Raw genomic sequence first — 22322 nt, forward strand, 5'->3', positions numbered from 1 at the left:
ACCCAGAAAAGGAATATATGTGGGTATGTGACCCCAACTGCTGCAAGTTTACCGAGCAGAAGTCTGTAGGTTTACTGAGCAGAAGCCCTGTAACAGAACCAGAAACTCACTTCTGTTATCCTCTTACTGAATATAGTTATGTTGCAATTACCACTACAGACCTCTAAAAATAACAGATTTGAAATAAAGCCTTAATGGTATGACTATAAAATGTAATTGACTTAAAATAATAAATGCTCTACATTTGCACATTCTGAATCAATGACACCACATTGGCATCTAAAAACTGAAAGAAAACAATATATTCCTCTTCCCCTTAAAAAGACAGGACGTGCTCGCAGGAAAAGTAACACAGAAACAGATGGACAGGACTCTCTGACATCAAACCTAAGAAAGTAATTTTGTTGGCACATACAGGATCACTAGGGGTGAGCTGACGTACAATGTGTGCCCATCACCACTATGCTGAATATAGTAAAATAACAGTAGGAATAACATGTTTTGCTGTTTTTTTTCCTCCAACGGTAGACAGAGTAAGTTACAAAAGCAAAAGGACGTGATAATTTCTTGAACAGACAAGCATGCCATTCACTTCCCCAGTGCCTTGCACATAAAGCCCAAGATGAAGCCATTTCTCCAGCTTCTTCATTTTCAATTAGAACTGGCAGTTAATTTCTAATAAGTATAGAAACAACACAGTAGCCTAAAGGATCTCCCTTAACAAACATATATCAACTTTAAATCCACTTCTGCACATCCCTGAGTGGAAGAAGTGTTCTAAAGACAGTGAAAGATACTCAGAACTACAGCAGGATAGCGAGATGGGGTATTCTAAGTTTCCTATGTTTATGCATTAGACAAACAGCAAATGTTATTGTCTTTCTTTTCCTCCTATCAACATGCTTATCAATCTCACAGCCACAATGGAAATATCTTCACTGTAGTCATAAAGCAAATTTGTTCAGAGATCTTGTAATTATCAACACTGAAAGTCATCTTATATTTTGCCATATAAAACTCTATTAAGGAGTCAATGCTTATTATTTTTTCTTTAATCATTCTACTATCTCATAAGCCAAGTCTTCATTTAGTAGATAGCAAGTGCTATTTCCCCTTTTCTATAATATATTACAACCATTTATTGTTCAACAGAAATTCCAGAAAAAATACTTGCCTTCTCCTTTCACTTAGAAAATTATGGAACATTTATCTCTTCAGCGCAAGCCGGGTAGCTTCATTTTAACATATGTATAAAACTCATTCAACCCCACACTTCCTGACTCTCATTTATGTCTTCTGACATTTGAATTATTGACTATGAGGCCAACACTTTACCTGAGCAGTTTTCTTTTGCAGTTAAGAAGATGCATTTTTATAAAGAACAAAATTTTCAGTGTGGAAAAATACTGTCTAAATTAAGTAGAGAGGAACCATTACTTAATCCAAAGTCTTGGGGTGCCAAGAGAGAAGAGGGTGAGGAAACAAGCTCTATTGGAGCTACAGTGGTGTAGGTGTCATTAAGTGGCACTGCATTCCCTGCACTTGCTTTACATTCCCAGCCTTGCGTTTCATTTCAGCAGTGGCCATTACATAATCCATCTTCAATGCAGTCAAGTGCTGCAATACATTTGTCACAGTCACTAATCCCACACTTTACACAACGCAGTGTAAAGAGAAAGTAGATTGATCTTGCAAAATAAGGGAAGCTCTCCTTAGATGATCTGAAATCCTGAAATACTATTGTTACGTGAAAGGAATCTCTGATCGGTACAACCGTAAAGCAAACAGAGCACTTCTACTTCCTTGGCTGGTGACATTAAACTGAAAACCACAAGCTTATTTATGGGTATCAGTTAAACTCTTTGGGAGTTTTCTTTTGCAATTCTCAAGGCTTTCTATTACATTACAAGTTACGTTTGAATTTTTGGAGAAAGGAAAACTACGTACAGTACTGTCGTCTTGAAAAATGCAAGAGCGCGTCGCAAACTGGGCTCCAAGTCACGAAACCAGCTGGGTCTTTTCTTGAGTTGATCAATCAGTCTTGATTTCAAAACAGAAAAAGAAAGAAAAAGAGGTAATTAGACTTGACAAACCTCAGAGAATTAAGCGAATTATTGAAACAAACAAGAGGGCAGATTTAAAGGACAAACTGAACTAAAGCAAACATCCCGTGTCATAAATAGTTACAGACATAACCCAGTAGAATAATATGATTAAAAAAGTTCAGTGACCAACAGTCTACCTGAAGAGCACAGAAGCTTCAGCCCCAACTATCTCTCAATCTTAGCCAACAATCAGCACTGTTTCCTTAGACTCGTATACATAAATAAGCAGTATTTTGGTGCACACAATCCTTTGAAGACTTTCAACTTGTTGTATTTTCATCATTTTCAAAAATAGATAGCATATTGAAAAAGCCAAGCCTGAACCTGCAGCATGTCAAGCTGCACAGCTGCTCCAGAACAGCTACCCTTTGAGATTAACAGTCAGCATTCACAGGGCAAATGCAGAACGTTAACCAGGAGGACAAGGATAAAGGGCTGAGAGTGGGAAGGGAAGCTGAAAGCCAAGAAACAGATGAGAAGAAAAAGGCAAACAGTAAGAAAAACAGACAGCACTCATCACATAAGCTTCAGAGTCTGCTGCTCTGCCCTGTATGTGAGAGAGACAGGAAGAGAAAATGCAAAAGAAATTTTTTGTGTGTGTGGCATGAGATGATACAGGGGAGCAGCTGCAGAGGATGACAGGCTGGCTGCAGGCTGCCAGAACATAGGGGACTCCATGCACATCTGACAAGGGCTGTCTGCATGCGTGAGATGTGAGAGCAGAAGAGCTGGGCAGCAGGGAACAGAGGGGAGGGAGAGTCTCCTAGTTTACTTTGCAGGACATAAGAACCTGGAAGCGTGTAGCTCAGAGACCTTTTCACCTATATGTTGAAGTCATTTTGAATGAATGACATTCTGACTCGCAAACAGAAACTCAAGAAGGCATATTAACATCACAGGCAGCATTCTGCAAGGAAGAGGTCCTGCTGGACATGAGTGTTCTGTATGCAAACATTTCGACATCACACCATAAAGACAGGTTTAAAAACATTCCATTTGCAAACACGGGGTTGTTAACGCCCTTTGAACTCTACATGGAACATCTTTTATTATCCACAAAGATTTCCCCACAGAACACCATTAACACCACACCTGCTTCTCCTTGGATTAACAGCTCAGAGTGAGCTTCCCCAGAGCTCTGCCCCTGAGTTTAAATATACTAAGAGATACCCTTGAGATAAATATCTGCATGCATATTTTAGTAATTTTTTAACTCAAAATAACTCCTTTGGTTTTGTGCACAATGAAGTTTTCCAGTAAGTGCTTTGTCCCTTTTCTCAGCAATTTTCAGAAACCAATTTGTCATTACAGTAACAAAGATGGAAAGAGCTGAAATGAAAGAACACACTGAATGTGCATGCTAAAATCCAAGAACTTCATTATAACCCAGACGTAAAAGTTTTTGCCTACCAAAGCATACAACTATTAGGACAGGTTTCCAGCCAAGCCCTTACTGCCAGAGTACACCACCAGGTGGCAAGATTGCAAAATAAAGATCTAAATACAACGGCACCATTCCGGTAATGCACTCTGTAAGCGCTGCTCCAAGAACCCCTATCTAGGGAACAAATGCTTTGTGAGGACTCAGCCAAGTGCTTAAATCCTCCTCGCACGGCTCCATAAGACAAAGTGTTTTAAAATTGCTTCTTCACACTTTGTGTAGCCAATTTACTTACAATTACGTTAGTTAAACTCAACACAGAATTCCTATTAGATGAAATAGGGAATTGCAACCACAAGCCGTACTTCTGTAAGGAGCTTCATCTTTTGACCATTTTCCTCCTGCTCTTACTGTCCCCGAGACCAATTTTACCTTTCTGAAAGGACCTAAAATATTCTGTGACCACACAGATACATGAAAATATAACTCAACAAATATAGACAATAAAATTAGCTTGCTACAAGAAAAAAAAAAATACACAAAATACACCTGTAATCAGCAAATTGTTCTATTATTTTTTAATTCCTCATGTTATACCCTAATTACCTGCAAACCAAGAGATACAACAGCTACTTTTAAGATGATCCCAGTTTAATGATCTTAATCTTACATACAGTATATTTTACTTTGTCATTTTAATCCAAATGTGGGTCTCAGAAACTGCTCAGAAATTAGTTACTGCAATGGCCCAGACCACAAAGGGCACAATGTGAGCACACAGCCCAGCATTATATATTTTCTACACAAACATTTATACACACATATATAAATAAAAGGAGATAATTTTGGTAGTGCTTAATCTGCCATGCAAATAAACAGGTAACCAACTTGCACAGCTAAACAAGATGATGAACTCCTCCAGCTGACCCTGAAATACGCAAGAAAATGATTCCAGAACTATTTTAGGCATCATTTTTTTCCCTTCCAATTGTAGTGTGGCATCTGCTTAATAATATACAGCTACACTTCACAACTGTTTAAAATATTGTCATTATCCCTTGAGCTATAAGAAATTACGTAGGTGTAAAATAATCAGAATGTCAAGTACATTGAATGTCAAGCATAAATAAGAACCAAAATTGGAATCTCTCAAAGATGCTAGCACTCCCACAGTTGGGGAAAAAGTGTTAACTTCGATAACTACCACCATGTGGGACTTGTGTTACTTTACGAAATGGAATTATTTGCCCTAATGACATGTAATAACTTGTACATTGATTTTGCATTAGAAAATACAAGTAAATATTATTTCAGTCAACAGGAAAACTTCCTGCACCAAAATGGAATTTTATCTGGAACTCTTCAATTCAGACAGTTCAGGATATTGCTACAAAAAACAACACAGGAGGGGGAAAAAGGAGGGATGAGTAATACATGAGCCTGTATTACATGGGAGGGCACCAAAAATATAAATGATAAAATAAACTGCCAAGTTATAAAATGTTTCTTCACTCATCAGAAAGAAATAACCCACCAAACTTGTTCAACCCACTTTTAATTCTGGAGTCCAATCACATGAAAAAAAATCAAGCACTGTTTCCCCAGAGTATGTATATTAACAAATCATTTTCAAATGGAGCTATATAAAATCTAAGATGGGCTGGAAGATCTTTCAAGAAGGGATTTTGTTTGAACTAAGTTCATGCCCTACACTAGCAAAGCACAGTCACAACCGCTATTTAGGCTTCTGAATCAGAATTAAAGCATTTCAGAAAGTATCAAACCACTTTGCACATTATCCTGTGATTACATGGCAACACCTATTACTAGCTGCTCAAGGAAAAATCAAGCCAACAGTCTGACAAATAGCAAACTGCTGCGCAAACATTCACATTTCCTATTTAAATTCCTATATGAAGCACAAGACCAAAGTAGCCTTGCTGGACATTCAGCGCTTAAGAATGGCTCTACACAGAAGGTTTCAACTGAGAAACTCCCCAAACACTCAGTGGTGTTGGATGAGCTGTGATCCCATTGCTGAGCTACTTAGATACTCATATTGAGGAGATTCACGCTTTTGGATAGAAGAATGGAAACTTTTCTCAGCTCTGATTATCCCAACTTTAGTCCTTACAGACATGGGGGTTCTCTTCTGGGAAAAGCAACAACAGAATCAATTGATTGACAAATGGAACAAGAGATATTGGACTCACCAATATTGGATAGCACCAAATCACTTTGTGTCAGCCACATGAAGCTGTCAGCTAGTGGTAATAATGAAGTGGATTCTGATTTGATTTGCAGTCATCAAGAATCAAGGCTAAAATACCTCCCTGTAACTGTGTCCTAGCTGCACGCTCAGTAGGAAAAAGACAAAATGTGCAATGGAACTGAAATAAGTTTTTCTCTGTTATAAAAAATGTATATCATTCCATGCCCCCATCAGGGTGTTTTTAAGAGTAAACTCAAGCTCATGAACCTATGCCGTTCTACAATCAGTTTATAGAATTAGAGCAACAAGTATTTACTACCATGGATTAAGAAATAAATGCTCTATTGACTGCTAGCACTTACTAACATATCATTTCTTTTCTTTCAATAGCACAGTGATTGTCATTCCAACTTAAATCTATGCTTTAAAACAAAATGAAAAAGAAAGTACAAAGTATAAGGGTATTTATAACAGCAGCTAGCCCAAAACATTTGTTTATTTTGTTCTTGGACCACTGAAATTGAATGTAAATATAGGAAAAAAATATATATATACATATATATGTGTGTATATGTAAAATTAGCCACTTCTGTACAGAAAAAACATACAAAATCCTCTTTCAATGTTCAAAAACTCGCTCCAATGCACCTACTCTATCAAAAACAATCTTACTGAGAGTACATAGACCTGATTTATTTCAGGGAACCAAACAAAAATAACAAGAGTGCCACCTATCCTTCCTTATGAATATTAGAACTTGTCGTGCAGTGACCTTGCTGTAAAAATCCAGCAACAGAAAACCTGACAGTTAAGAATGTATCTCTCTCTCCATCTGGGTAGAAATGTGTTTAAAAAGCAAGAAGGAAAAGAATGCGTTGTATGGAAAAGCAGAATGAAAAACAAATGGATGAGGATGGTTTGGAAAATAAATCAATCAATCTGTTTAGGTACCAAGAACATAAAATCCACAAGATGAAAATTGAAGATATTTTATAAAGCTTCCAGCTGCAGTTTGGGCTTTACTAAAGGTCTGTGTGAACATACGTAGGTTTGCACGTAACACAGAATCAGCAAGCTTAATCTAAAACAAGCTGCTATGCACTAACAGCAATTGCCAGGCAAGACTGGGGCAGTGGAGCAGGGTGGACAGGGGCTTGTTTTCATTTGTATGAGATTATAGGAGTTATCTGAGTAATTCAGGCTGGTAACCCCGACTCTGCAAGTAAAATGAACACAAGTCCTTAAAAGCATGAAATAAACAAATAGATTAACACCTTATACTAGGGAGGAAAGTCAGTTTCCCTTTTCAGCAAAGACAAGTCATGCTTCACATTCTGGTAGGGTAAAAAAAACAAATGAGGGAGTTTTATTTGGATCTGTGCATTTGAAACTATTAATTTCTAATAAATAGCTGTAGGATTTTGAAAATGTCTTTCTCAGAAAGAGTCATAAGAAATCCAAGCCACTTTCAGAAATAAAGAAAGGCTTTGCTTTCAAGAGAAGTATGGTCAGCAGATGGAAAGCAGAGCAGGCACAAGTGAGGCTGTCCCTCTGCAGCAGATCCTGGGCAGAGCTCCCCAGGCAGCCACGCTGTGCCCCAGGGCTCATATGTTCACAGGGAAAGGGACTGGGCAGCCACAAGGCAAAGCCAACGGCAAACAAAAAGCCCATGCTCAAATGAGGAGGGTTAACAATGAGAAAGTGAAAAAAAGACTCAAGTATTCTGCATGCTAAGAATTATCCCCTCCTCCCAAAACAAACAAAAACCAAGCAATGCTATGCTAAAGGCATCCTTACACAGCAGTCACCATTGCCTGTGGGCTGGATGGAAATGTCTCCCAAGAAGTAATACTCGTGTCAAGTAGGTAGCCATTGACAGCCCAACGCTCAACACTGAGCATCCATGGCAGAAGCGTGCCCTCAAGCACCAGCAAGCACTGCTCACTCAACAGAAAGGTGTTCAGGATAAACAAAGTGCAATGACAAGCTGACTTAATGGAGATTCCTTCAAACCTGTCAGACTCTGACACAATTTTAGCACCACCACTCCCCAAAGTGCAACCTTGTAAAGCAATTGCTTTATTTTGTTTAAAAAGGTAGGAGGTCCAAATCACTCTGCAACCTCTCCAGTGGGCAAAGAAAAATATTAGTAGATATCAAGCTTTAAAAAGAAGATCTGCAGGAATGGTGCCATGGACAGATCTACAAAGAAAACAGAGAATGATCACTGATCCTCTGGGGGAGTCTTGCTCTGGTGTTCTGTACCACATCAGCAAAGCCCTACAGTATAATTACAGTACAATCAGAGCATGCATAGTGCTTTAGTCTCATTCAACTCTATTTGGAAGCACATCCAAGATATTCTAAACTGTGCTCCAGTTACTGTATTAAAAAAATCTGCTGTATATTCTGAGAAGTTTCAGGATGCTATTAATAAGTATTGAAATAAATACAAAAGGGCAGAAAAGCAGAAGTGTGGCAAATATTTCCCAATAACATGTGCATATGGTTTCACTCAAAACAAATTTGCTTGCAAAAAAATAAATAAATCATGTTTATGTAATGTTAACTTGTTATATTACCCAACTGACTGTAAGTTTGCAGTAGGGCCACTTTGATTCAGGCACTGTAAAATTTTAAGCTGGAAGGAACGGAATTTAAATCCATATGGAAATAATGGCTGTAAAATCCAGAGTGGGGAAAAAGAAAATCGTTTATTTATAGGGGAGGAAAAAAAAGTGTAGAATGTCAAGCCCAAAGAAAAAGCAGAGCCTGGGATCCAGCTGCCCCTTCGTGCAAAGATTTTTAAGACTTATTAATGATTTCCACCATTGTTCTAAGTTAATAAACCTGCTGTGCTGAGCTTCCCTTTTTGGCCCTCACTTCATGTATTATGCACACTTAGAAGGGCACACCTTGGCCTTTTCCCTTGTCCACTATGCACAAACATAAGAACCTGCATGACTGAAGCTTAGCACAGGATGAAAAGAAACAAACAAAACCATGTACACAAAGAAAGAAATTCTGAACTTACTAGCAGTAAGAATCAGAACTTCGGCAGTTTAGCAGATGTGCCAACTGTTACTCACTTGGTAATGCTGGCACCTGTGTGGGCCTGCTATTACAGCCCTGTCCTCAGGAGTATATCTGCATTATGGCTGCAAAGTAAGTTACGTCCAGTTTGCACAAGTCTTAACATGAGAAAACTGTATGAAGAATTTAAGTGACTTAAGGGTCCCTATAAGGCAGCAGGGACCAGATGTCCAGAAGAGATTATTTAGCCAGCTATGATACTGTAAATACTATCAAAGCACTGTTTGAGTGGCTGGCTGCAACAGTATTTTTCAGCAACTTTTTAAATCCAACTTCATGCCTGTATGAAATAAACAACATGAGTAGAGAAATCTGCTGTAAATGGCTTTTTTTTCCTCTTGGCATTTACTTGCTTTGGAACTTCAATTAGCCTTCACGCTTGGTGCGACTGAAGTGGAACTGATACGTGACAGCACTATGAATACTGCAGTGTAGGAATGTTAGCAGCACATACATACACATTAAAGCAGTCCAAGCTATAGAAGGTTAATATTAGTTCCCCCAAGAACAGAGCAAGGCTGTCTAATTGCACTTCCCATCCCCAAGCAGCAGCCGGCAGGAGGTCTCTAAGCACTCCATCAGTGCAAGCTGGGAGCTACTTGCCACAGGACACAAGGTAGAGCTACTGCATGAGGGTAGGCACAGATCACAGCTGCTCCTACTGAACCCTCGGTCTGCCCCATGTGGCACAGAGGGTGCAGTCATTGAGGGAAGCTCACAAGACCACCAGGGCAATTCCTCTCACTGCCATGTAACATGCAACCACACCTGTGAGACCATGGAGGGACTCACGGTGGGATGCCAGCACTCCTTTGTATCAACTCCGCTATGGGGTTTTGTAGGAACCAAGGAAAGAAAGAGTGGGAAAATTAGACAACAGTTCAATAGATGAATGCATTCTGCAGCTGCAATCAGAAGAGGCACAATGCACACCTACACTCCTCAGGTTGGAGTGACATGAGTCTTTTGTCAGGAAAGGATCCTGCACATTTAAAGAGCAGTAAAAGATAAAACATGAGGAGGAATAGCAAATGCATGAAGCTGCACAGCAAATGTTCAACGGTGGAAGAAAGGCAAGTCTTCTACCACAAGTAAACATGATTGCAAGGATATTTTCAGAGATCAATACTATGAAATCAGCATCACTACTTTGTATGGTGGGAAATAGATGAGGTAAGTTAATCAGAAACTCCACACACATAATCATTTCTGAAATTCCCACAGCCCATCCTTCTGTGTGGCGCTGGGCAGCAGTATTTTGCAACACCATCATTCCCACAGCTATCCAATGTAGTGCTCAGTTGCTAATTGCAGTCCTGAAAACGAGAATATATCTATATATCTATATCTATATATATATATATATACACATACTCTTTACATTATGACGGTGTAACATTACATGCTCTCTGCTGGCTTTCTGATTTGAAAATTACAAATACTGAACTCATCCACCAGCTGAAGAAGCATGCTGGACTCCCCCTGGATCCATAAGAAGAAATAGGCACCAAGTTCAAAGCTGCGAATCTTCCTCCAACTGAACTCAAGATTACTGCAAAGAACACTTCCAGGAGAGGCTGGTGGCCATGTCTATGGCAGGAGGGTTGAAACTTGATGATCTTTAGGGTCCTTTCCAACCCAAACCTATGATCCTATGAGAGTTTGCATTACCTTGCTGTGCGGGTGGTGGGAAGCATGGTGCCCCAAGTAGCACGTATGCAAAGAGTGACCCCAACTCTTGGCTCCTTCCCATGGTCAGACTAAAGTCACAGGGCTCCTCGAGGCTTTTTGATCTCATCCACGTGTAAAACAATATGTTCTGGATACCACATCAGAAGTTGTCTCTGAATAAACAAATCTAGGTATTCTAAAAGGTTTTCTGCAAAGCTTCATTCTGTCCAAGACAGCTTTCTTAGCCTCCTTTGTCTTTGCAGCCGTTCCCATCTGCTCAGCCAGAGATGCCTCTTCAATCCTTCTTCCTCTGACTACTCAGACACCAGCATAACAAACCCTTTCCAGCAAGCAACTGCAGATTGCTGAAAGACAGTTTTACATAAAGCTCATCAGCTTGACCTGGCTATTTAATCACCAGTAATAACTTATGCATCTCATGCGAAACTCCATCCTATTCCCCACTCAGAACTATTGATCTTCTAAACAGCATTCCTAAGCCAAAATGAATCACTCCGAAATACCCAGTTCATTTATTTCCAATTACTTTAACCTGGCTCAGAAGAAGATAGGCAAATTGTATTGGCCTCTAACACAAAGATTCTGTTCCAGATTTCTACTACATGAAAGAGTCTCTATTCAAGTAATCATACTTGTATCTACCCTTCCTTTGAAATTAGCACCTAAAACTAGAACACAAAAAAAGCAGTTTCCTTATCCTGTAAGATTTATTTGTTTTTAATCTGTTTAACTCCTCAAGGGTTTGCTATAAAGGAGGCAAAGAAACCTAATACTACAGCAAATTAAAAACAACCTTCTTGACCTTGTTATAGGAAGAAAAAAAAAATAAATCCAGCCCTGCCAATAAGAAAAATCTTCCTTGATAACCACTCAGGTCTACAGCCCCTACCTCCCATACTCCAAGCACTCCCACCCGGTGCAGTCAGGCAATGTGCACCTCCTGGCTCTTGTTATTTCTACAAAGGCAGCATAAAGGGCTGCCAGGCTGGCAAGTGCTCCCCTACACCTGAAAAAGCACAGCCCTGCACCACCCGGCTGCTGGTGCTCCATGCCCTAACACTGCACTGCACACAGCAGTAGCAGCATTTGCAGGAACAGACATGAGGACTCTCAGAGCTATCAGTTCAAGTTTTCCTTCTCAAGCTGACGCATGAAATGTATTCTCTCACTACAGCAATGCCAATCACAAATAGTTTGCAATTTTTTTTCCTTTACTTCCAACTTCCTGGGAAACAGCAGCCCTTCCGCCAGCTTCTGGACATCACTTACTATGCAGAGCTGTGGTACAAGGGAAAAACGCTAATCTGCCTGGGACAGCACACTGTGCCTACCTGCTTTACTTAACGCTTGTATTGCTGTGAAACTGCAGGTGTCTATCAAGTCTCTCATGAGTAAATCCAAAAACAGTTCAAGGTCTTGATCTTAATCGTTTAAGCAACCCCCTTTCTTGACAGAGCAAGTTTAATCTGCAGTGTCACACTGACGTTTCCATGACAATGTTGTTGATTTGAGAGGAAAATATAGGAAGGACATGAATTAAGTTTGCTGAAGGGAAACAGACAAAAAGCAACTACTTGAAAAGATGCCATCTCCAGGAAGCTCCCACCCCCTTCAAGAATATCTCAGCACCAAAACTGGAACTGGAAATGAAGTTTTGTTCACTGGCAGTCTCCTCCCACTATTGCCCCTAACTCCTCGATGATAGCAATGTTTTGACCCCAGACAGACTGATTTCATGTAAGACTGAAAGCCAGCAACATAAATAACTTTTAAAGTGACAGATACACACTGCAGTGTACACATAAATAAAAGACAGCTATGGATACAGCCCAAGGCATCATGTCTATTATACGAATACCGCCAAAGTGCAGATAACTCTAAAAGAACTCTAAAACACACAAGGGGACGGTTAGAGAAAAACATGCAACTCCCTGTTCTTCAACAAAAAAGATTATTTCTAGACTACATAGAACATATCACTGCTTTCTTACTTAAAGATGAAAATAGGCCTATCACAACCAGTTTGTTCCTCATTTAGCTAGAGCAATTAGGCAGTCTAGGACTTGATGGCACTGCTGCACACAAGCAACCAAGGACTCATTTTGTTGGTATGGAAGAGCTTGTAGACGTAATTGTTTATATTCAGATTGGCAAAATGCATTGCTAATAGCCCAGCATTGTCAGTCCTGGCTATTTAAAACCATGCATAATCCTCTGTCCTAATCATCACTAAAATGATATCTAAAAACATCCCAATTATTAATGAGAAGAATATCTTAAAATCATTAAACGAATGCAAAGATTAGATTTTAATTTGCTCCTAATTTTTAATCATCGAGGTCTTAGAGCATGATTTCAAACAACAAAATAAATGTACTTAATTAAAAATGAAATAAAACTGCTTACTGTTCATTACAGGTCTTGAGAACAAAACCAAAATGAGGAAGAGAAAGGAAGAGGAAAAAAGAAAGGAAAAAAAAAAAAAAAAAGAGAAGAAAAAAAGGAGGGGGAAAAAGGAAGAAAAAAAAAAAGGAAACAGGAAAAAAAAAAAAAAAAAAAAAAGGGAAAAAAGGAAGTGACTATAATTGCTTATCAGAAAATTCACTAATTTTCCAATCACCTGAAAATGCAAATGTGTATGGAAGTGAAAAGCTGATCTTAACTGAAAATAATAGCTAAATGTTTGTTGTTGTTGTTTTTAAAGAAAATTTAGACAACTCTGCACTTGGATTGAATCTAGATATAATTGCAATACATCATGTATGATATCTCTCATAGGAGAGATGACATATCTGTAGCAACCAGACCCTGATGTGGATTAGAATAATGGGAAAGACAGAGGATGAAGAAAATTGAGCTCTCTTCTGCATAACATTTTTCATGCACACTGTACATCGACACAATCAAACAGCACAGTCACCTTGTTGAATAATGAATAACAAAATGAAAAGAAAATTAAGGAACAGTAAGCAAGGGAGAAAAGATTCAAGCTGACATTTCCAATGAGAGGAAGTCACCAAGAGGTTCACAGCGACTGCTCCAGATGGCAGGAGCTATTTTGGCCAGACTACCTGGCTCGGACAGGAGCTTCAGTTAGGTAAACAGAAGGGGGCAGGAAGAAGGAAAGGAACAAAGGAAAATAACAGTAACTGAAAATGGAATTTTTACCCTGCAGCCCGCCAAAGTCAGAACCTTGTCAATAACAAAGGTACAAAATAAAACAGTGACTCCCAAGAAAGAGGAAACCAATTACCATTGACAATTACGGACATAGAAATTCCTTTTGGCCAATGTATGAATTAATTATCTCTCCCATGCTTGGCTTTCTATAAACATAATTAAATTGACAACATTTCTTACATGTGTTTTGGGCAACATAAAGCATCTTACCACCTAATGGTTTGTGTTCTTCATCTGTACTTTCACTGCCAACCTCCCTTACAGTACTGGGAAGAAAAGTTCTTTATATTTACTTATCTATTTATTGTTTGTTTGCCTCAGGGTGCAATGCATATTCTAGCTGTCAGAAGTGATTTCCCTTTTCACTGAGCAAATATTCTTAGCACTGATTTTCTCCTATATTTACTACTATTAGACAATGAATATACAGTTGCAGATAATGGAAAGGCAGGCAGGTTGGAGTGCATCAGATATATCTGTAGGCAGGAATCCTAGTTTTATGAAATACAAAAACACTCTTTATGTAAGCACAACTCAGGGCTGCTGTGAGTTGGCTTTGGGACGTAGGTGAAAGAGTTGCAAGTATAGAAAAGCATAATAATGGACAATAAGAACTTTATGTGACCACAAACCCATACGGTATGTGAAGATAACACTGGGGACTGTTTTAAATAGTGTTGCAGAATGTTAGTTAAGAACCTGAAATTGGATTATTTCTTACGTCCTGATGCTTCCTGAAACAATTTCTATTCTATTGCAGAGGATTTAATGTGAGAAATAGAATGCAAAGCAAGAAAATGTAAAACAAGCCCAGAAATGATCTCAAGTACATTTTTTATATGCAGTCATTATCTGAAAGGCACATGAGGACAAAATGCAACTATGGAAAGAAACCCTAAGCAAACTAAGTAAACTATCAGAAGCAGGTATGCTGCTCCAGAGACTGAGGCAGTTTCAGCATGCCTACTTCTCCCAACATTTTAATTTAGGTGCTGGAACTGTACAGACTCCAGGGGTCTCAAGAACAGCCCACTCCTTTGACCTTGCCTTCTGCAGCCCAGACACTCATTACGGAAAGGGTAAAGCCCTGAGTAGCTCCTGTCAGAGAAGCTGATGCAGCACTAAAGAAAGTCTTCTGATTAGTAGAGATGGATGGTGACATAAGAACATGTGCATATTACAGATAGTAGAAGGCCAGAACTAAGAGACAATACAATAGATTTTAATTATCTAAAGGCATAACGAGGCAAAGACTGCTGTAGGAGCAGCAACGCTGGATCTAACAACACACCTTTACATGCACCAAGTGAAGCAGAGGTGCTTTTTCACTGAGGAATGTACAGCCTGCTGGCTTTCAGCTGGACTTAGGCTCCTAATTGCTGGATACCTAAAGGAATTTATGCCCAGATAAGCGCCGATTAAAACTTAAAAAAAAAATAAAAATTCTTAGCTTTCTTATTCTAACCACCAGGTATCAGCAAAGGGATTTAACATTCTCAGCTGAACTACATTATTCTGCTTGTCACATTGCGGGGCCTGACTGCACAAAAACCTGAACCTCAGACATTCTACAGATGTTAAGTATACATTAATGTTAATCAAGAGAGCCACTTAGAAAACGGCCAAAGCTACGACAATACAAAAATATCTTAGCAGTTGTTAAAATGAATGGAGTTAAAATTCAAGCAAGCTTTGATCCAAAAAGGAACTAAGTCCCCTGCCAAAGCTGAACAGAAAATTCAGAAAGGTTTCAGGCAGTGCCTTACCAACACAAAGCACTAAACTAGAACCAATGGAAAACAAAGTATCAGGATGGTGCAATGGAGAAAAGATGGAACCATGCAGAAAAAACATCAGCTTGCCAAGGAATAGGCAGCATTTTGAACTTGTATACAATAGTGAGCTTTAAAGAACCCATTATATGATACCATTTGGAAAAAGGACAGGGTATTAGAAGATACCAAGATGTAGAAAAGGGAAGTTTGGATAAAGATGTAAAGGAAATGCAGGTAAATACACTTCTGTCATTAATAACATAATGGAATGCAACAGGAAACAGAAAAGCACCATCAACTATATAGGAAGGAATTGAAGAATGGACAATATAAACCTACTGGCAATGTACCAGGAATATGAACGCAAAAAATGTGGCTGTTTCTTTAAGTAAATAGAAAAATAAGGAATCCATAAACAGATGCCTCAGCTCTTGTTTGGTTGGGTTTTTTTCATTAAGCCATATAATGAGTTTAAACAATTTTAAATACAAAAACAAATCACATCAGTTTTGCTTAAAGTTACTAAACATCTCAGAAATAAATGAAGAACATCAAGGTTTCACAGCTCAGCGTTTTATGACAATTAGCAAATATTTCCTTCTACTGCAGTTGAAAAGCATAATTGGATACTACAAAATTAGGAAAGGTTTCAGCCTGAAAGCTAAAAATAACTCTAAGATAATTAAAACAAAATCTGTATGCTTCACAACGTTTTGCAACTAAATGCTAGCCCATACTCTACAGAATATGTATAGAAAAGTAAAGAAATCTGGAATGATAGAAGAAACACGGGTTATAAAAAAGAGCTCAGTTTTTAAGGCAAGAGTTAAAACTTCACATATTGTCAAGAAAATACCAAAACTGTTAGAAAACTATACATCTTTCATCATTCCAGCTCCTCAGGATACCCATCACTCCATACTACTGCAACAGATTAATAAATAAAGTCAAATAAATTACATAAAAATAAGTTTAAAGTTCAAGCCAGAGAAAAATGCTGGTAATGACAAGCAATTGAGAAGAAACTTTTCATAAGGAACTATGAATTATAAACATAGAGTGTTTATACAACCAAAAGCAGGAAGAAATCAAGCAAAAACCCTTCCAAGTAGCTGAGATAACAAAGTCCTGCTTGCATCACTGCTGTCTGATAAAATGCAAGCTTAAAACACAGTATCCTTTGCTAATTAGTGACTTCTTAAGGTCTTATTTCCAAGCAGGTTTTTGATATTGAACAAGGAACCGCACTTTCTCTTAGAGCTGTTTTCTTCTCCTTTGGCCCCACCATCCATTTTCACTGCTGGCAGGAACTCCATGTTTTTTGTGTTTTCTCTCTACCTGCCTGCCAAATAAACTAAAACTGTCCAAAGGAGTCAAGAATTACTGAAGTGCAGGGAAAGAGAGGAATGAATGCAAAGTCACACAGATTTCATTTGAATGTCTTTGAGCAGAACAGCTGCCAAACCTTTGCAGCTCCTCCTTTTTCATTCCATCTTCTCCCTCTGCCTACCCCAGTTATAAGCACAGACTAAGCTAGGAAAGCAATCTAGGTTTCAGGAATGAATCACTTCTCAACATTTCTCTTTGTGGGATTCTTTTCCCTCTGGAAACATAGCAAGAAATCATACATATGCAACAGAAATCTCAATGAACTGGATTTGTTATAAGCCCAGAAAACTCAATTAAAACAATCTCTTTATCTACACATGGGTTTCTTTTTTCACAAGATAAAAATAAGCTGTTTTGTTTTATGGGGACAAAGAAGGCAAATGGTCACAATGAACTTGTCAGGCCTTCACAGCACCTCAGTGTGAGGGAAGCTACCCTACTTTCCAAAGCAGCTTTCCTCACACTCACCATTTTCTGGTAACAGATGGGAAGCTGAAGATAGAAAGGATAGTTGATGCCTAGCACACCAAGGGGAGAGATTGATAAAAAGAAGTCTCAACAGTGAGATTCCATAAATCTCTGCAGGAATCTTTAAAGAAAATAAAAACAACTAGAAACTGTCCTTCTCCTCAGAAAGTTTGAAAATTTCAATGAGGAAGTAACATTAAAGGAAAGGAATCAAGGCTTTTCCAGGTACTGCCTATGTTTGACTGCCCAAGCTGGGTATCCATGTCTCTTGCATCCTCTGCTCTTCTGCTATACCTACTTCTACTTACTCATTTTCCTAATTGCCTATCAGTTCTGATAGAAAAGTAGCAAGATGAAGTAAGGTTGTTCTTTATGGATTTAAAAGAGCTCTGTTATTGAAAAGGCTGCTGCCATTTTAAAATTAAAAGATATGCTTCTGTGGAAAAGCAAAAACATTTAGACTAATCCTTAATCCTAAATTCCTGTCCTGATTAGCTTCTTTACCAGGTGGTCAGGATTTCAGTAGCTCAGAGGCACTGATGGCAAAATAGTATATAATTATGCAGTAACAAATGTAGCACTATGATGCACACTAGGTATGCTCTCTGATGTGCTAGCAGTTCATATTTTGCTGCTGAAAGCCATAGTTTTCATGAAGTTGTGATGATACAATAAAAATATCACCAGTCTTTAATTATAGAATGATCTTTCTTTTCCACAAATCAAATAATGTGAGCTATTGGCACATGAGATTATTTATCAACAGTTACTAAAATAAGTTCACAAGCCAAGTTGAATTCAGCATCTTTAAACTGTGATCCCTTGCCATATCCAAGGAGAAAATGTAACAAGCATTAAACAAGTAGAATCAAACATATCTTTGTTTTTCGCTTACATATAAGTAATACAAAGATAGTTTAAAATGATTATTATCATCTAGATGACAAAGCTCCATGATTTTCAAATCCACAGCTCTGTGTACGCCTTTCATTATGTGCTAACACAACATTTCTAGAAATGCTGTCGCTAAAACATTGCAAACATTCACAGCATCTCATCTACCCCCAACCTGAAATTCAGACTGAAGTAGATACAAATTTGGGATAAATTATTTGGTTTTATTGATAGTAAAGTAAGTAGGAGGGAGCAGCTTTGCTCCCTAGTGCTACTGTTCATACACTTGTTCACACTGCATGTCCTGCAGAGACTGTTATCACCTCAGGCAGGAAGGAATGATGCTTGTGTAATACTGATTTTAGAGTTAGACTGATCACTTCTGTTGATCCTACTGCTGATAAGTCTGCACCTACAAAAGACCAAACATGATGGAATCATTTATTTCCTTTCAGTGCATATCCCAAGAAACAGCTAAAATAATTAAAATAATAATAATAATTTTATTTCTATACAGTAAAGTAAAACGCCTCCATTTGTCCTCTCCCTAAACGAAAAGAGGTGATCACCAACAGAGTAGGATGGGAATCAGGGTGAGAACATTCCTGAGGAGGTTTGAGTAGGCACACAATTGCAAAACTGATTTTTAAGCAGAACTGTGAAGATAATCAAGTTCTTCAGTTTAGGATACTCAGGATATCCATCTATATGTGTATATATTAAAATCCAGAATTAGTCAGACATTAAGCTTTACTGAAAGGCATGCAGTTTATAGATATTATTTCTCAACAAACACAAAGGGCTCAACAGAAAAGTAGAGACAAATACCTTCACCCACATATATTCAAGGGTTATGTAAAAAAAAAAAAAAAAAAAAGCATACTGTATATACAGTAATGAAGTGCATCTCCTTCCTTTCAGGAAGGTAACTTTAACCTCAGCAGACTTGAGAAATCTACACAGATCTGCATGAAATATAGGAACAAGAACATGAGGTGTCAGTGATTGTAGGAGTATGGTTGATTCATCTCCTGCTCCATAATGTGAACATGCAAGAAACCACGCTACAGCAAGATCTCTGTCACAGGCATCTGACACCCAATTGAAAAGGTCTCTCTTGGGATCAATGCACTGAACCATCAATTGAGACAAGCAATGAAAAAATAAAAAAAATAGATGTTTATCTATAAACGGTCCCTAGTAATAACAGGTATAAGAGAGGCTCACCAACCTGTTTTACCCCATATCTTCCTTTCTCCCTTTCTTAAAAATAGGAGTGATTTTTCCAAATGGGACTTCTGACAACCATGACTTTGTTGAGAGCTAAAACGTACCATACCTGTTCTGCAATATTATCATTTTAAAAAATGTTAACTAGTTTATTCTCATGTCCTCAGACTCACTGGAATAACCTTGATGTAAAAAGTATGCCATTTTCTAACAACTCTGTTGATTCAGAAAGAGAAGCATCAACATATTCCTAAATACAAACTATGGAGTTCTACATTTTTAAAGATCTGTCCTCAGTCATTCTGAAATAAGTTTTCCTTATTTCTCCTCTAAAGTCTAAAGGAAAGTACTACAAAAAACTTGCAAGGTTAACCTTGACCACAAAATTCAAAGGGCTCTCATTAAGAAACCTCTACATGTCATCCGTCAGAGTAATGAAAACAGCCCAAGATTTCTGGTCTTGAACAAAGGATGAGATTCAGAACGGGTACTCCTCCCAGTGAATGCTGTGCTCTCAATTCAGACTCCCTTTAATTCCTGCAAAAACCTCCAATTTCTAATTACAACTATCTTACAAGTTGATTATAATGATTTTGAAAGTGCCTGGAATTTTCCCAGTAATCTTTCCAAATACAGCCAAGTTCACTTGGCACTCATTGGGCTGATTATAAGGTACAGTGCTAATGGAGAACTGAGTCCTCACCTGAATTACTAGGAGGAAATACCACAAACAAAAATAACTTCATCTCTTGCTTTCTTTCACCCTCCATGCCCAGGTAAGCATGTGACACAGTCAGCAGCTCAGCAATCCACTAGGCCTAAGCACAGCAGCAGAGATTTGATCTGCATTATGAAAGCTGAGCAACTTTGGAGCAAATTCTTATGACTTCCCTTTTACTCACTAGGAATTTTAAAGTAAATACACTCATTGTTGGCAATTAAGTCCTAAAACTGAAGGTACTCCATGCTCAGTTGTTAAACAGGGAAACGGGCAAGTATACAAAGCCTTCCTCTTTCAAAAAATATCTTCATTTCATTATAAATTCGAGCCATTTGGAGTGCAGTGCTGTGATAGATACAAATAATCAAGTTTTACTGGCAATATGATAAAGTTCACATAAATATTTCATATCAAGAAATGAGAAAAGCCTCAAGTATTTTCAGTTGGTCCAAAAAAGATGCTTGATATGCATATTTTGCTTCATTTATGAATAAATGAAAGCAGCATACCATTAACAACTCAAGGTGGGAGTTGGAAGTTAAAGTTAACCTGAGTTACCAGCACAGCATACACCGACACAAAATGACTGCAAAAAGCTCAAGGGAACTTTATAAAAAAATTATTAAGAAAAACTCACATCATGAAAAAAAGTTCTTATTTAAGTAGTCCGCTATTCTCAGTGTTGTAGCGCTTCTTTTAAATGTTATCAAAATACAGGTAATTAAGTTGGCATTAAATTACAGCACATAAAAGCTTCTGAAATTTTCATTTGTGTGAGGTTTAACTTCCATCCTCACACCCGTAAACTGAATATAGAGTCTCCTTAAACTCCTATCATAGAAGATACCAAACACAACAGAGAATACAGAATAAAACAAATCTTAAAATATATTTTACTATTTACTATTTCACAAAGAAATACTTTGACAGCCAGGCTGGAAGAAAAGAAAGAAAAAAAGCTATCAACTTAAATACTTGTTCTGGTACAATGGCCTAAAGATCTGAAAGCTAATTTGCTATGGAATATGTTTGACTAAGAGAAAACAAAAACTAAATGCCATGCAACCAACTTTTCAGCTACTAGTAGATAAGAACACTAATATTATTTTCATTAAGTAACTAAAATAGGAAATGTTTTGTCATAGTATGACATTCAGTAAAATTCACTACAATATCAAGAAGCACTCAGGGACATGAGTTACAGGACACAAAGGATATCTACCATCATTCACCTTGCAATGACATATTAACAGAACATCTCAGCAAGCTTCTACATACATATCAGGTTCCTACCAACAGAAGTCATTCAATGATTCTATAATATTCTATAATAATGTCATCCATACCTGTATCTTCTTGAGTTATGGCTTGTCATGGAAAGTGTGATGTTAATTAGGATATGATGTATGTAGTCAGTTCGCACCCTTTCCCATTCATCATTACTTTGGATATCAGCACTTAAATACACACCTGTTTACTGACTGAAAGTTACTTAAATTAATTGACTGTCAACTGGAATACTCGGATTTTAGTTAATTATCCACTCAAAAACCGAACTATAATACAATAGCTGTTCATCCTGTGGTAGCAAAAGTAAAAGCAAAAGTAAAATCTTCTATTTATAGCCAGGTGATCATTATACCAGAAGACAACAGTAACTTTCACTAATTCTGAATTCATTTCTATTGGCTACAGCACATAAATGGAGGAGATAATTTCCAGGCACTGGAGAAAGCCTGGCTAGAAGAACACGTGACTTCTTTAAGATGGAGAGCAGGTTTTATAGTGCGCAATATCTTGTTAGACCGTAACATGCTTAACACTTAATGTTATACATATATATAATGTTATATTCATGCTATATATTCTAAAGATCAATGCTGTTCTGTAATATAAAGTGAATATAAATCTAGCTCCCAGGTATCACTTCTGCATCACTATATCACATTTATACTTTTCTGACTGTTGAGTCAAAGCACAAGAATTCCCACATTTTGGTAAGATGCAAAATTAACATGTTATACTTGAGGGATGGGAATAATATTTTAGGGAAAACACTATTAACCATCACTTATATACTTCTTTTTAACTCACTGATTGTAATCTGAATTATTCTTGCACTTAACAGTAAATTGCAGAGCAGGTGAGAATGAGCATGAGCCTAAACACAAGCATTATGTCC

The 22322-nt window shown here is 37.9% G+C and overlaps 1 protein-coding gene across 16 annotated transcripts in view; it reads right to left on the bottom strand.

The window, feature by feature from the left end:
* The window catches only part of ATP2B2 (ATPase plasma membrane Ca2+ transporting 2), a 303612-nt gene that overhangs the window by 200620 nt on the left and 80670 nt on the right, over positions 1-22322 (bottom strand). For all 16 annotated transcript variants that reach the window (XM_072347778.1, XM_072347814.1, XM_072347821.1 and 13 more), the window contains one exon: positions 1948-2040. The gene's annotated coding sequence lies outside the window, so the exon portion shown is untranslated. The remainder of the gene's footprint in view (positions 1-1947; positions 2041-22322) is intronic.

The sequence above is a fragment of the Excalfactoria chinensis genome, chromosome 12 (genome assembly GCF_039878825.1).
Source record: "Excalfactoria chinensis isolate bCotChi1 chromosome 12, bCotChi1.hap2, whole genome shotgun sequence".
Lineage (NCBI taxonomy): Eukaryota > Metazoa > Chordata > Aves > Galliformes > Phasianidae > Excalfactoria > Excalfactoria chinensis.